The sequence below is a fragment of the Eulemur rufifrons genome, chromosome 8 (genome assembly GCF_041146395.1).
Source record: "Eulemur rufifrons isolate Redbay chromosome 8, OSU_ERuf_1, whole genome shotgun sequence".
Taxonomy (NCBI): domain Eukaryota; kingdom Metazoa; phylum Chordata; class Mammalia; order Primates; family Lemuridae; genus Eulemur; species Eulemur rufifrons.
This window is the reverse complement of record NC_090990.1, coordinates 101537593-101552412: the sequence shown is the minus strand read 5'-3', so window position 1 is coordinate 101552412 and position 14820 is coordinate 101537593. Positions and strand designations below refer to the sequence as shown.

General features: G+C 38.2%; 1 protein-coding gene and 1 non-coding gene across 3 annotated transcripts in view; one reads left to right on the top strand and one right to left on the bottom strand.

Annotated features, from left to right (window-relative positions):
* GATAD2B (GATA zinc finger domain containing 2B) overlaps positions 1–14820 on the bottom strand; it is an 87945-nt gene that overhangs the window by 24681 nt on the left and 48444 nt on the right. The gene's annotated exons all lie outside the window — the stretch shown is intronic.
* Positions 11230–11336, top strand: LOC138391040 (U6 spliceosomal RNA). Its single transcript, XR_011234683.1, has one exon. It is a non-coding gene; the product is annotated as a U6 spliceosomal RNA (small nuclear RNA).

Genomic DNA, 14820 nt, shown 5'->3' with positions numbered 1-14820 from the left:
ACTGAGCCCAGTCAGTGTCATTTTTTATTTAAGCCATTCTGATAAGTGTGTAGTAATAGTGCACTGTGGTTTTAATCTGCATTTCCCTAATGACTAATGATGTTCTTTTTACATGCTTATTTGCCATCTGTAATTCCTTTTGTGAAACTTCTGTTCATGTCTTTTGCCCATTTTCTTTTTATTTTTTATATATATATATATATATATATATATTTTCTTTTCTTTTTTTTTTTTTTTGAGACAGAGTCTCACTCTGTTGCCCGGGCTAGAGTGCCATCTTGTCAGCCTAGCTCACAGCAACCTCAAACTCCTGGGCTCAAGCGATCCTCCTGCCTCAGCCTCCCGAGTAGCTGGGACTACAGGCATGTGCCACCATGCCCGGCTAATTTTTTTTTCTATATGTATATTTTTAGCTGTCCATATAATTTCTTTCTATTTTTAGTAGAGACGGGGTCTCACTCTTGCTCAGGCTGGTCTCGAACTCCTGACCTCGAGCGATCCACCCGCCTCGGCCTCCCAGAGTGCTAGGATTACAGGCGTGAGCCACCGTGCCTGGCCTAATGTTCAATTTTTTATATTTAAAATTTATCTAAGTAAATGCATAAAACTCTACTTCATTTGTTTTAACTGCTATGTAGAATTCCACAACAGGAATATACAATTAGTTATCTATTCTCCAGTTTAACATTTTTGCATAAATTTATTGATGTCAAAACCAATGCTGCAATTTCCAATTCCAACCAAGATGATGTAACAGGGCACAGATTTATCCTCCCACCTGAAACAACAGAAAACCAGACAAAAGACGTGAAAACAAAGATTTCTCAAGACAATGGACATCAAGCAACAGAGGACAGTGACCTCATCGGAACAAAAACAGATGAAGTGAGCTCTACAACTGTCCTTGCTTATTGCTTTAGGAGAGTTTCCAGGGCATGGTGCAGGGAAGGGAAACTGAGGCAGAGCCTGGCAGACTCCCGAGTTGAAGAGATGGAGCTGAGAATATTGTGAGATAATGGCAACTAGAAGATTTCAAAGGACAGAGTATCAAAGAAGAGAGAGCGGTAGAGAGACAGAGAAGGCTGGAGATCTGCAAAATGATCCCCTCAAATACTGAGGGGATTAGAGTACTGATTAATACATGTATATAAAAAAACTATCCAAGACTGGAGGAAAAAAACCATCTGAAAAGAACAGAACACTCACATGGAGCGAGGAATAATGCCTGTTCTCAATAGCCAGATTGGAAAAACTCATAATTTATGCGGCACTGGATACAGTACTCAGGAAGGTCTTATCTTAGCAGTGGGGAATTTTTAGCCCTTAGACTAAGCACTGTTTTGGACTGGCCTAACAATTCATAAAAGTGAAATCCCAAAAAGACCAGACTGTTGACATGTACAATAACTGAACTGCAAAACAACCCTCAAGAAGATTTACAGTAATAAACATAAAATTAACATTCCAAAATGTAAAATTAACAATGTCTGGAATTTAATCGACAATTACCAGGCATGCATAGAAGCAGGAAATCATGACCCATAATGAGGAGAATATTCAATCAATAGAAATCTACTTACCCATAACTAATTCTGTTAGAATTAGGACTTTAAAACAGATATTATAACTGCATTCCATATATTCAAAAAGTTACATGGAGAAATGGAAGATGTACAAAAAGATGCAAGTTGAACTAGAGATTAAAACTAGTGGCTGAGATTAAAAATACATTGGCTATAAAGATAGTGTGGTACTGGCATAAAGACAGAAATATGATCAATGGAACAAAATTTAGAGTCCAGAAATACACCCTAATATTTATGGCTAATTAATTTCCAACAAGGGTGCCAAGACAATTCAATAAGGGAGAAAAAAGTCTTTTCAACAAATGGTTCTGAGACAACTGGATATTTACATAAAAGAATGAAATTGGACCCTTACTTTACACCATATACAAAAATTAAGTAAAAATAAGGAAAGACCTAAATGTAAGGGCTAAAACTATAAAATTCTTAGAAGAAAACAGAGTAAATCCTTTGTAACCTTAGATTAGGCAATAGTTTCTTAGATATAACACTAAAAACACAAGCAAGAAAAAATAAATTGGACTTCATAAAAATTAAAAACTTTTGTGCTTCCAAGGACGCTATCAGGAAAGTGAATTCTTACAACAATAAAAAGTCAAATAGCCCAATTTAAAAATGGAGAAATGATTTGAATAAATATTTCTCCAAAGAAGATATATGAATGGCCAAAAACTACATGAAAAAACTCTCAATTCCATTAGTCATCAGGGAAGTACAAATGAAAACCACAAGATACCACCCATACCCACTAGGATGGCTACAATGTAAAAGACAGATAATAACAAGTGTTGGGGAGTATGTGGCAAAACTGGAATCCTCATAAACTGCTGATGGCAATGCAAAATGATAGTTACTTTAAAATAAAGAGTTTGGCAGTTCCCCACAGTTAAGACACTGAGTTACCACAAGACCCAGCAACTGTATATACCCCACAGAATTGAAAACATTATCTCCACACAGATTTTTATTTTTTAATTAATTTATTTTTTTTTTTTTAAGAGACAGTGTCTCACTCTGTCGCCCAGGCTGGAGTGCAGTGGTGTGATCATATAGCCACTGCAGCCTCCAACTCCTGGGCTCAAGTAATCCTCCACCTCAGCCTCTGGAGTAGCTAGGACTACAGACTTTGTGTGGCTCATTTTGTAAATTTTTTTGTGGAGACGCACTCCCAGGCCTGGTCTCAAACTCCTGGTCACAAGTGATCCTCCTACCTCAGCCTCCCACAGTGCTGGGATTACAAGTGTAAGCCCCGGCACCCAGCCCAGTGGTATTATTCATAACAGTCCAAGAGTGGAAGCAACCCAAATGTCTATCAATTGATGAGCATATCAACAAAATGTATCAACAGAGTAAAAAGATATCCTACAGAAATGGGAGAAAACATTCACAAACTATTCATCCCACAAAGGACTAATACCCAGAATCCACAAGGAATTCAAACTCAACAAGAAAAAAATCAAATAACTCCATTAAAAAGTGGACAAAGGACACAGACACTTTTCAAAAGAAGACATATAGGCCAGGCGCGTGTAATCCTAGCACTCTGGGAGGCCGAGGCGGGTGGATCGCTCGGGGTCAGGAGTTCGAGACCAGCCTGAGCAAGAGCGAGACCCCATCTCTACTAAAAATAGAAAGAAATTAGCTGGACAACTAAAATAAATATATATATATATATATAGAGAGAGAGAGAGAGAGAGAGAGAGAGAAAATTAGCCGGGCATGGTGGCACATGCCTGTAGTCCCAGCTACACGGGAGGCTGAGGCAGTAGGATCGCTTAAGCCCAGGAGTTTGAGGTTGCTGTGAGCTAGGCTGACACCATGGCACTCATTCTAGCCTGGGCAACAGAGCGAGACTCTGTCTCAAAAAAAAAAAAAAAAAAAAAAAAAAAGAAGAAGACATACAAATGGCTAAGAAACATTGGAAAAATGCTCAATATCACTAATCAGAGAAATGCAAATTAAAACCACAGTAAGATACCATCTTACTCCAGTCACAATGGCCATTAATAAAAAGTAAAAAAATAGTGTATGTTGGGATGGATGCAGAGAAAACTGAATGCTAATACATCGTTGGTGGGAATGTAAGTTACAACCTCTAGGGAAAACAGCATGGAGATTTATCAAAGAACTAAAAATAGACCTACCATTCGATCCACCTATCCTTCCACCAGGTATCTACCCAATGGGGGAAAAAAAACATTACTATCAAAAAGATACCTGCACTTGTATGTTTATCATAGCCCTATTCACAATAGCAAAGACGTGGAACCAACCTAAATGTCCATCAACCAATGACTGGATAAAGAAAATGTGATATATATATACCATGGAATACTACTCGGCCACAAAAAGAATGAAATAATGTCTTTTACAGCAACTTGGGTGGAATGAAGTGACTACTAACCTAAGTGAAGTAACTTGAGAGTGGAAAATCAAATACCACATGTTCTTATTTATAAGTGGGAATTCAATACATGGTCATATAGAGTGAAATAATAGACACTGGACACTTCTAAAGGTGGGAGGGTAGGAGGAGGGTGAGGGATAAAAAACTACCTATTGGGTATATTATCCAGGTGATGGGTACACTAAAAGCCCAGACTTCACCACTATACAATATGTTCATGTAACAAAACTGCACTTGTACCCCTAAAATCTACATATTAAAAAAACTCAAAATGTGGTATTAATATATATCCATACAATGGAATATTACACAGCCAAAAAAGGAATTAAATACAGATACATGTTGCAACATAGAAGAACTTTGAAAACATGCTAAGTGAAGGAAGCCAGTCACAAAAGGCCATATAGTATATGATTCTATTATATGAGAAGTCCAAAAGAGGCAAATCTGTGTAAACAGAAAGTAGATTAGTGGTTGTCTAGGGATGGGGGAGGGGCAAAATGGGGAATGACTGCTAATGGGTAGGGAGTTGCTTTGGGGGTTGAGGAAAATGTTCTAATCTTAAGATTGTAGTGATGATGGTTGCACAACTACGAATATACTAAAACCATTGAATTTCACACCTTCTCATGGGTGAATTTTATGGTATGTGAACCTGAAGAAAGATGTTTAAAAAAATACACAGCTGAGTGTGGTGGCACACCAGAAGCACTTGCGTACAGGAGTTCAAAACCAGGCAGGGCTACATGGTGAGACAGTCTCCAAAAACCAAACCAAACCAAACTAAAACACCAAAAAGATGTTAAAAATACAGTTATCCCTCAGTATCCAAAGGATTGGCCCCCTCACCCCATCAATACCAAAATCCCTATATGCTCAAGTCCCTTATATAAAATGGTGTAGTATTTGCATATAACCTACACATCCTTCCATATACTTTAAATCATCTCTAGGTTACTTAAAATATCTAATACAATGTAAGTGCTACATAAATAGTTGTTATACTGCATTTTTTTTTTCTTTTTCTTTTTTGAGATGGGGGTCTCTCTGTGTGGCCCAGGTTGGTCTCAAAGTCCTGGCTGGAGCGACCCTCCCACCAGTAGCTGGATTACAGGCACAAGCCACAGGGCCTGGCTGGCTCTATTGTTTTTTATTTGTATTTTTATTGTTGTGTTGTTATTTCAAATTTTTTTCCAAATATTTTTCATCTAAGGTTGGTTGAATTTACGGACGCAGAACCCACGGATATGGAGGGTTGACTGTACAATGATGTGTGACACCACCAAATTATATATTATGAGAAAAAAGATTAACGAACCTAAAGTATAACAATAAATATTATCCAAAGTTAAAGATAAAGAAAAGAACGAGAAGTAAAGAGTATCGGGGGCTAGGGATAACTTTAAGAAGCCTAATTACAGATAACTGGAGTCCCTCAAAGACAGGACAGAGATGGAGTGAACAGAAAAAATATATGAGGAAATAGCCAAAAATTAATCAAACTTAATGAAAACTATAAGCCCACAAATCCAAGCAGCTCAATAAACCCCAAGCAAAAAAACATGTAGAAAACACTATCAAGGCATATTATAATGAAATTGCTCAAAACCACTATAAAACCTTAAAAGCAGCTAGGAGGGTGGGAATAAAAAAGACATGTAAAGATAACATCAGATTTCTCATTAGAAACAACGCAAAAAAAAGACATCATCTTTAAAATACTGAAAGAGAAAAACCCTAACCCTATGGTATCTGAAATACCATACCTCTCAAAAAATCTTTCAAACACAAAAGGTTTGAAATAAAGATATTTTCAGTCACTTAAAATTTTTTTACAATTTTTATTTGTTTCTTAGAAGTTCCCATAATGATGCTTTTTGGCCTTAAAATTTAGTTTTGTCTTAAAGCGTATATTAATATGGGGACATTAACTTTCTGGTTAATATTTGACTAGAACATCTTTTTTCATCGTTAATTTCAACTTCTGGGCCTTTATGTTTTTGACAGTATTTACCTGGATTTAATTTTTCCATTCAATCTAATATTTTTAAATTGACTAGTTTAGTACATTTACATTTATCATGATTACTAATACATTTAGTTTTGTCTACCATCTTCTGTTCCATTACATTTACCTTGCTTTGTTTTGTGCTTTCTTTTTGCTCTTTTATGCCTTCTATTGGATTGATTAAAGCTTTTTTTTTTTTTTTTTTTATGCAGACAGAGTCTTACTCTGTCGCCCTGGCTAGAATGCAGTGGTGTCATCATAGCTCACTACAACCTCAAACTCCTGGGCTCAAGTAATCCTTCTGCTTGAGCTTCCCAAGTAGCTGGGACTACAGGTGTGCACCACCACACCCAGCTAATTTTCCTATCTTTTGTACAGATGGAATCTAGCTCTTGCTCAGGCTCGTCTCAAACTCCTGAGCTCAAGCCATCCTCCCACCTCGGCCTCCCGGAGTGCTAGGATTACAGACAGGTGTGGGCCACTGCTCCCGGCCTTAAGTTTTCTTCACTTATTTTTTCTTTTATTTCAGTCCTATCTTGTTTTTAGTTTCTATGAAATTAGTCATTATCATTAGTGAGTTACATACAGTCAAAGCTAATTTAGATTTACCCAAAAGTTTTCTTTTGCCCACCATTCTTACTCAAATTTGTTTTTCTGGATGTATATCCTTTATTAGTTCTTTTAGTAGAATATCTAAGTGGCAAACATATTTAAGTCTGTCTATTCAGACATGTTCTCATTTCATTTCTACTCTAGAATGAGCATAGAGTTCTGTGCCTTATTTTATCTCTGTACTTTGAAAATATTATTTTCTTGGCTTGTTGCTGTTTAGAAGTTTCCTTTAAGTCTAATTTTCATTCCTCTGTGGTAAAATCTATTTTGTCCTTTCTGGTTGCTTTCACAAACCCTTTGTCTTTGATGTTCTACAAAACTACAGTATCATTAATGCATTTGGTGTTATTTATCCTTTTAGGATTTTCTGTTTTTTCCTAAAGTTGAAGACTCATGTATTTAGCAAATGTGGAGTACTCTCAGGTATTATTTCTCTCAATATTGCTACTCCCCATTTTCTCTATTCTATCATAGAACTCTTATGAGATGTATCTTGGACCATCTTATTCCAGCCTCCACATCTCAGCCTCCGCCGCCCCCCCCCCCAAATTTTCTACTTCTTTATACCGCTATGCTGCATTCTGTATAATTTCTCCCCAGTGTTCCTAATTCTCTCTTTAACTATTTAACCGATATACTGAGGTTTTTTGTTTGTGAGATGAGGTCTCACCAGGCTGCCTATATTGGACTTGAACTCCTGGGCTCCAGCAATCCTCCTGCCTCAGCCTCCCGAGTAGCTGGGACTATAGGTGCACACCACCATGCCTAGCTAATTTTTCTTTTTCTTTCTTGGTAGTGACAGGGTCTCACTCTTTCTCAGGCTGGTCTGGAACACCTGACCTCAAGAGATCCACCGCCTCATCCTCCCAAAGTGCTAGGATTACAGGCATGAGCCACTGTGCCTGGCCTACTAGGTGTTCTATAATAGAGCAGCAAAAGGGTTTTAAGGTTATATGGTCTAACATACTGCCAGTGTAAAAAATGTTAGTCTGGAAGTTTAAAATTTATTTTCATAATAACTAGGTCAGTTATTATGACACAGCAGATAGCCCTCCTAGCTTCAAATAAACAAAATTACTCCACAGACCACTAACTGCAAAAGGAAAAACAGATCTTTTTTTTTTTTTTTTTTTGAGACAGAGTCTCACTCTGTTGCCCAGGCTAGAGTGAGTGCCGTGGCGTCAGCCTAGCTCACAGCAACCTCAAACTCCTGAGCTCAAGCGATCCTCCTGTCTCAGCCTCCCGAGTAGCTGGGACTACAGGCATGTGCCACCATGCCCGGCTAATTTTTTCTATATATATTTTTAGCTGTCCATATAATTTCTTTCTATTTTTAGTAGAGGTGGGGTCTCGCTCTTGCTCAGGCTGGTCTCGAACTCCTGAGCTCAAACGATCCGCCCACCTCGGCCTCCCAGAGGGAAAAACAGATCTTAACAATGGAGAGATCTTGCTATCCCCTTACCCCAGGGATCAAACTTGTCACTGCAAGCAGTGAAACAATCAATGTGGAAACAATCTGACATATCTACAATGTGGAATATATTTCAAATCAATGGGCCTTGTCTCTTCAGAGTTGATATGAAAAAAAGGGGTGGTGATGGTGCACAGCATTCTAGGTTAAGAGAGATTTACAGATATAACTAAATGCAATGTATGATCTCTGAATGAATCCTGATTTAAACAAAGCTACAAAAGATATTATGAGGAACAACTGGGTAAATTTCCAAATAGACTGAGTACTACATAATATTAGGGAATTATTGTTAATTTTGTTGGGTATCATAATTGCAGTGTGATTGAATAGGAGACTTTATGTTTTTCAGAATTATAGTATTAGTTTTCTATGGCTGCTTTTAACAGATGACCACAAATTTAGTGGCTTAACACAAATTTATTATCTTTCAGTCTGAAAGTCATAACTCTAAAATGGGTCTCACTGGGCTGAATTCAGGGCATGGGAAGGGCTACTACATTTCTTCTGGAGTCTCTAGAGGAAAGCCCATTTTCTTGCAGTTTCCAGCTATAGATCACCTGCTTTCCTTGGTTTATGCCCACCTCCTCCATCAGTGTCAGGCCTACTCTTTTCTCTAGCTGCCATCTCTCTTCTGCCTCCCTTTTTCCATTTGAAGGACTTCTGTGATTACGCTAGGTCCACCTAAATAATCCAGAATAATCTCCAAATTTTAAGGTTAGCTGATTGGCATCGTTAATTCCATCTGCTGTCTTAATTTCCCTTTGTCATGAAACTGAACATATTCACAGGTTCTGGGGATTACAGTGTAGACACCTTGGGGGAAAGGGTATTATTCTATCACAGCAATCTAAGGTAAAGTCTAAAACTTACTCTGAAATGATGTAGAGAAAATAAGTTTATGCTATATATCAATGAAACAAATATGCTAAAATGTTGTTTTATTTGAAGCAGTCTTTATTTTGTAAACATGTTTAAAAATGCTAAAATGTTAATTGCTGACCCAAGATGATAGTTACATAACTGTTGATTATACTACTCTACTTTTCTTTATGCTTAAATTTTCAATTAAAACAAATTTTTAAAATTTTCCTCCACATTATTGCTAAAATTTTTTAAAATTAAATTAAAAACCCTTTTAGCTTTTTAAAAATTAAAATAAACAGAACAGAATGGATTCTTTTTTCTAAAAAATGCCTTTAACTTGACCGTGCAGAACTGGAAAGTAATGTGGCAGAAGAATATAGATAGTGTGTGACATTTAATTGACCAGTAATATTAAGATGAAGTGCATGTAGCCCTCCAGATACTATGAATATGGTTACTTCTTGGGCTTGTAAGGGATTAAGTTGCTTTTTACATGCAGGCAACAGGGTCCTACCTGAAGAATGAGATCTTTCTGTGTTAGTTGTCACGGTCCTGCCTTGGGGAAAAATACATCAAGTAAGAAATCTGGACTCCTATCTCTTTTTATAGTTAAAAAGGAATAAATAGCATGCTTTATAACTTCAAAATATATATGTAGCTCTGGCTTGCCTTTGATATAGTATCCACTTATAGAGAAAAAGATTTCCTTTTCTACTTGTAGGCACTAAACTAGTGGCACCTGATAAAATTTTCATGTTGATAAAATATGTAGAAGTTTAGTCACCATATTCACTATAGTCAACTAGTCAAGTCAGAAAGTGGGGTGGTAAAAAGGATGGAGAGAGAGATCTCTGGAATAGTCCTAGTACATAAGTGCTTATGATATTTATAAACAGGAAAGTGCTGAAATCATCGCCCATTCTTACATTTGAAGAACAAGTACTTTTTGGTTTGCTTTCTGCCATGGGAGAAAAAAAATCAGGAAGAGGTTTAAGACCTGGTCACTCTTATGTAATGTTTTAAATAACTCTAAATTAGACAATCCAACAAGACAGAAAGAAGGTTGGAGGCAATGAGAACCTCCATCTCACTGAAAGGGTCAAGTGAAGACTCTCTTGAAATCCTTTAAACAGTTTTGAAGCACATAGACAGTAAGAAATACAAGTATTTTGAGGATGAATTCAGGGATAATGTAGTAATTGGAGAAATCTGGAAAATTTTTACCCTCAAGTATGGAAGATACATAGTAACAAGGATGTTAAAATGTGGACAGGGTCAAGAATAGCATCTAGGTCTCAGACTAGATAGTTCTGATTTCTTCCCCCTTCATACAAAGTTCTTCTTGCTTCTGCCTGGTGAATTATAGGGACATGAGGAGATATCTTTCCTTCTTCTATCCACCTTATTATTCCTTTCCTCGTATTCCGTATTTACAATAAAGACACCATTATTCCTTTGATCAAGTTAAAAACCCTGAATTCATGTGAAAGGACTCCTTTCTATTATACCTCACTCATTCAACGAATAATTTTTCATAGATTCTAATATACATATTTCCTCCATTTTTAACCTCTGATAATGAGATGGCTATAATCAATGGAATTTAACGATTGACAGCATTCTTTCTTTCCCATTGGTTCATAAAATATTGATGCATCCTAAAATCAATGGCATTTTAGATTCCAAGAAATAACAATATTTATGAAAAGCTTACTATTTATTGTTAGCACTACTCTAGGCAATGAGAATACAGTATTAAAGTCTGTAGCCTCATGGACTTAACATTCTAGTATTAAGAAAAGAGACAATTTTTTTTTCTTTTCTTTTTTGAGACAGAGTCTCACTCTGTTGCTTGGGCTTGAGTGTCATGGCGTCAGCCTAGCTCACAGCAACCTCAAACTCCTAGGCTCAAGCAATTCTTCTGCCTCAGCCTCCTGAGTAGCTGGGACTACAGGCATGCACCACCATGCCCGGCTAATTTTTTCTATATATTTTTAGTTGTCTAGCTAATTTCTTTCTATTTTTAGTAGAGACGGGGTCTCCCTCTTGCTCAGGATGGTCTCGAACTCCTGAGCTCAAATGATCCTCCCGCCTTGGCCTCCCAGAGTGCTAGGATTACAGGCGTGAGCCACTGCACCTGGCCGAGACAAATTTTATGTATGTGTGTATATATATTTATAAAGCAGTGGTAAGTATCACTAAAAAGATTAGAATGAAAGGGGACAGAGAGTGGTGTTAGGGTGAGGGGAAGAAACACTTCTTAAAAAAGCATAGTCAGGTGCTCGCTTGAGCAGCACATATACTAAAATTGGAATGATACAGAGAAGATCAGCATGGCCCCTGTGCAAGGATGATATGCAAATTCAGGAAGCATTCCATATTAAAATAAAAAAAAAAAACAACCCATGGTCAGGAAAGTCCTGTCTGAAAACATTACATTGTTTTTTTTGGTTTTTTTTTTTTTTTTTTGAGACAGAGTCTCGCTTTGTTGCCCGGGCTATAGTGAGTGCCGTGGCGTCAGCCTAGCTCACAGCAACCTCAAACTCCTGGGTTTAAGCGATCCTACTGCCTCAGCCTCCCGAGTAGCTGGGACTAACAGGCATGTGCCCCCATGCCCAGCTAATTTTTTCTATATGTTTTTAGTTGTCCAGCTAATTTCTTTCTATTTTTAGTAGAGATGGGGGCGGGGGGGGGGGGTCTCACTCTTGCTCAGGCTGGTCTCGAACTCCTGACCTCAAGTGATCCACCCATCTCGGCCTCCCAGAGTGCTAGGATTACAGGCGTGAGCCACCCCACCGCGCCCGGCCTGAAAAGATTACATTTGAGCAAGTCCTGAATTAAGGAAGGAAATGAGCTGTGCAAGTATCTGGGAGAGAATGTAACAAGTAGAGAACAAGCAGAGGAACAGTGATATTGCCTGACACAGGATGGTGCTTAGCCCGGACAAGAAACAGTAAAAAGGTAAAGATGAAATGCCACATCCAAGAAGGAGAGTGGTAGGAAATAAGGAAGGAGAGGTAATTCAGGGTCCAAATCAAGTATGGTCTTATATCACAAATATCAGTTAGATATATCTTGACAGAAGGGCCAATAGAAATATTTACAGACTGGATGTGAAATATGAGAGAAAGAGTCATTAAGAATGACTCCAAGGCTTTCGTCTCTACAGTTGGATGAATGATGATGCCTTTTACTAAAATGGCATGTTTGGAGTAAAAAATGAAAAGTTCAGTTTTGGCGTGTTAAGTTTGAAATGCCTATTAGACACAAGTCTGGACTTAAGGAGAGAGGTTTGGGCTGAAGATACAAATTCAAGAGTCATACACATATATATGGAATTTAAAGTCATGAGGATGGCCGGGCGCAATGGCTTATGCCTGTAATCCTAACACTCTGGGAGGTTTAAGTGGGAAATCACTGGAGGTCAGGAATTTGAGACCAGCCTGAGCAAGAGCGAGACCCCGTCTCTACTAAAACTAGAAAAAAAAATTGGCTGGGCAACTAAAAATAGAAAAAATTAGCTGGGCATGGTAGCATGAGCTTATAGTCCCAGCTCCTCAGAAGGCTAAGGCAGAAGGATTGCCTGAGCCCAGGAGTTTGAGGTTGGTGTGAGCTAGGCTGACCCCATGGCACTCTAGCCTGGGCAACAGAGCAAGACTCTGTCTCAATAAATAAATAAAGTCATGAGGATAAACAAGATTATTTAAAAGTGAGTATAACAGAGAAGAGGTCTAACCCTTGAATTTTGAGGTACTCCCACATTTAGAAATTAAAGCAAACACCCAACAAAGACTGGACTAACCTGTGAGGTAGGAAGAAAACCAGGAGAGTGTGGTGTCCTGGAAGCCATGTGTCTTTTTCCCCATAAATCTAAATATCTCTAAAGTTCTAAATTTCTCTGGCATCTTTCCATTCCTTTTCAACCTTTCTGTCACTCCTCAATTCAGAATATCATCTTTTCTCTCCTTACCTACACAGCAAATACTTTAAATGATCTTGTGCCCCTCCCACCTCATTCATCCTCTATATTGCCAATAAAGTGATCTTTAAAAAAAATGTAATCTTACCATCCCAACCTTAATATCAAAGACTTCCCATTATCTAGAACTGCGGTCCCTAATACCAGTCCATGGCCTGTTAGGAAACAGGCCAAGAATCACCACCTGGGCTCCACAGCAACCCCCCTCCCCACCCCTAGTTCGTGGAAAAATTGTCTTCCATGAAACTGGTCCCTGGTGCCAAAAAGGTTGGGGACCACTGATCCACAACAATAATATAAAGGACCCTTCATGATCTGGTCCCAATTTATCTTTTCAACCTACTATTCCTGCTCTTATGTATTTTATAGGCTGGACACATGAATTTTTATACTGACCTGCCATCCAACATATTCTTTCCTGTTTCCAACCTTTTGTATGTGCTATTTCTTTACCTAGTAAGTTCTTCAACTCTTACATTAAGAATATAAGAAGATATTTCTTTTATGAATAGAGTAATAATATGTCCTAGTTTGCAAGGGACATGTCCCAGTTTGTCCTTTCATGATGATTAACAATGTCCCTTTCACCTTTAATAGTGTTCTAGGCCGGGCGCGGTGGCTCACGCCTGTAATCCGAGCACTCTGGGAGGCCGAGGTGGGCGGATCGTTTGAGCTCAGGAGTTTGAGACCAGCCTGAGCAAGAGCGAGACCCCATCTCTACTAAAAATAGAAAGACATTATATAGACAGCTAAATATATATATATAGAAAAAATTAGCCGGGCATGGTGGCACATGCCTGTAGTCCCAGCTACTCGGGAGGCTGAGGCAGGAGGATTGCTTGAGCCCAGGAGTTTGAGGTTGCTGTGAGCTAGGCTGACGCCACGGCACTCACTCTAGCCTGGGCAACAGAGTGAGACTCTGTCTCAAAAAAAAAAATAAAAAATAAAAAATAATAAAAAAAAATAAATAAAAAAATAGTGTTCTAGTTTGGAGGGTAAATTATATGGTCACCCTATGAAAACTTCCAGTCCCCCAGGCAGTTTTTCCTTTCTGTGTGCCGTCAAACATTTTGAACATGTCAGTACCTGTCTCATTACAGAATTACTTGTCCATTTCCCCTAAAATATTGTGAGCTCCAAGAGGTCAGGAACTATATATAGTTAATTCTTTTTTTTTTTGAGACAGGGTCTCACTCTGTTGCCCCTGACTATATAGTACAGTGACATCATCATAGCTCACTGTAACTTCTAACTCCTGGGCTCACGCAATCCTCCTACCTTAGCCTTCCAAGTAGCTGGGACTTCAGGCATGCACCACCAGGCCCAGCTTATTTTCTTACCTTTTGCACCTAACCTGTTCATATCAGGCACTCAGAAATGTTTTTGTTGAATGGACTCCTGGCTTTAAAGATCTATGTTCTCTGCAAACACATTCTGAGAAGAGGAACTAGGCAAAGGAGAGAAAGGGTATAAAGGTGGGCCTGAGACTGGGAGTTGGTTGGGAGAAGCAATCCAGGATTAACAGAAAAGGATCCGTACACAAGGAGTACCAGAACTTTAACTCAAAAGGATACCTACCTCCAAACTGCTTCTAATCTATTCAAAATATAAAACATACAACTTCAAAAAGTTCTTACCAGACCATTAAAAAGAAACATCACAAAGTTATATATTTAAAAATATACAAGCACATTACTAATGTTCAGAGAAAGATGGCACGAATTTTTACGAAGCTGAAATTTAATCAGCTCTGCATACTGCCAATGGCAAATATATATGTGGCAAATATATATGTGAATAGTAAGCTCCTTGCCATACATCTCTATATCCTTAGTTGCTAACAGAGTCCCCTACTCAATATGTTCAATAAATGTCTATGAGGATTAATAT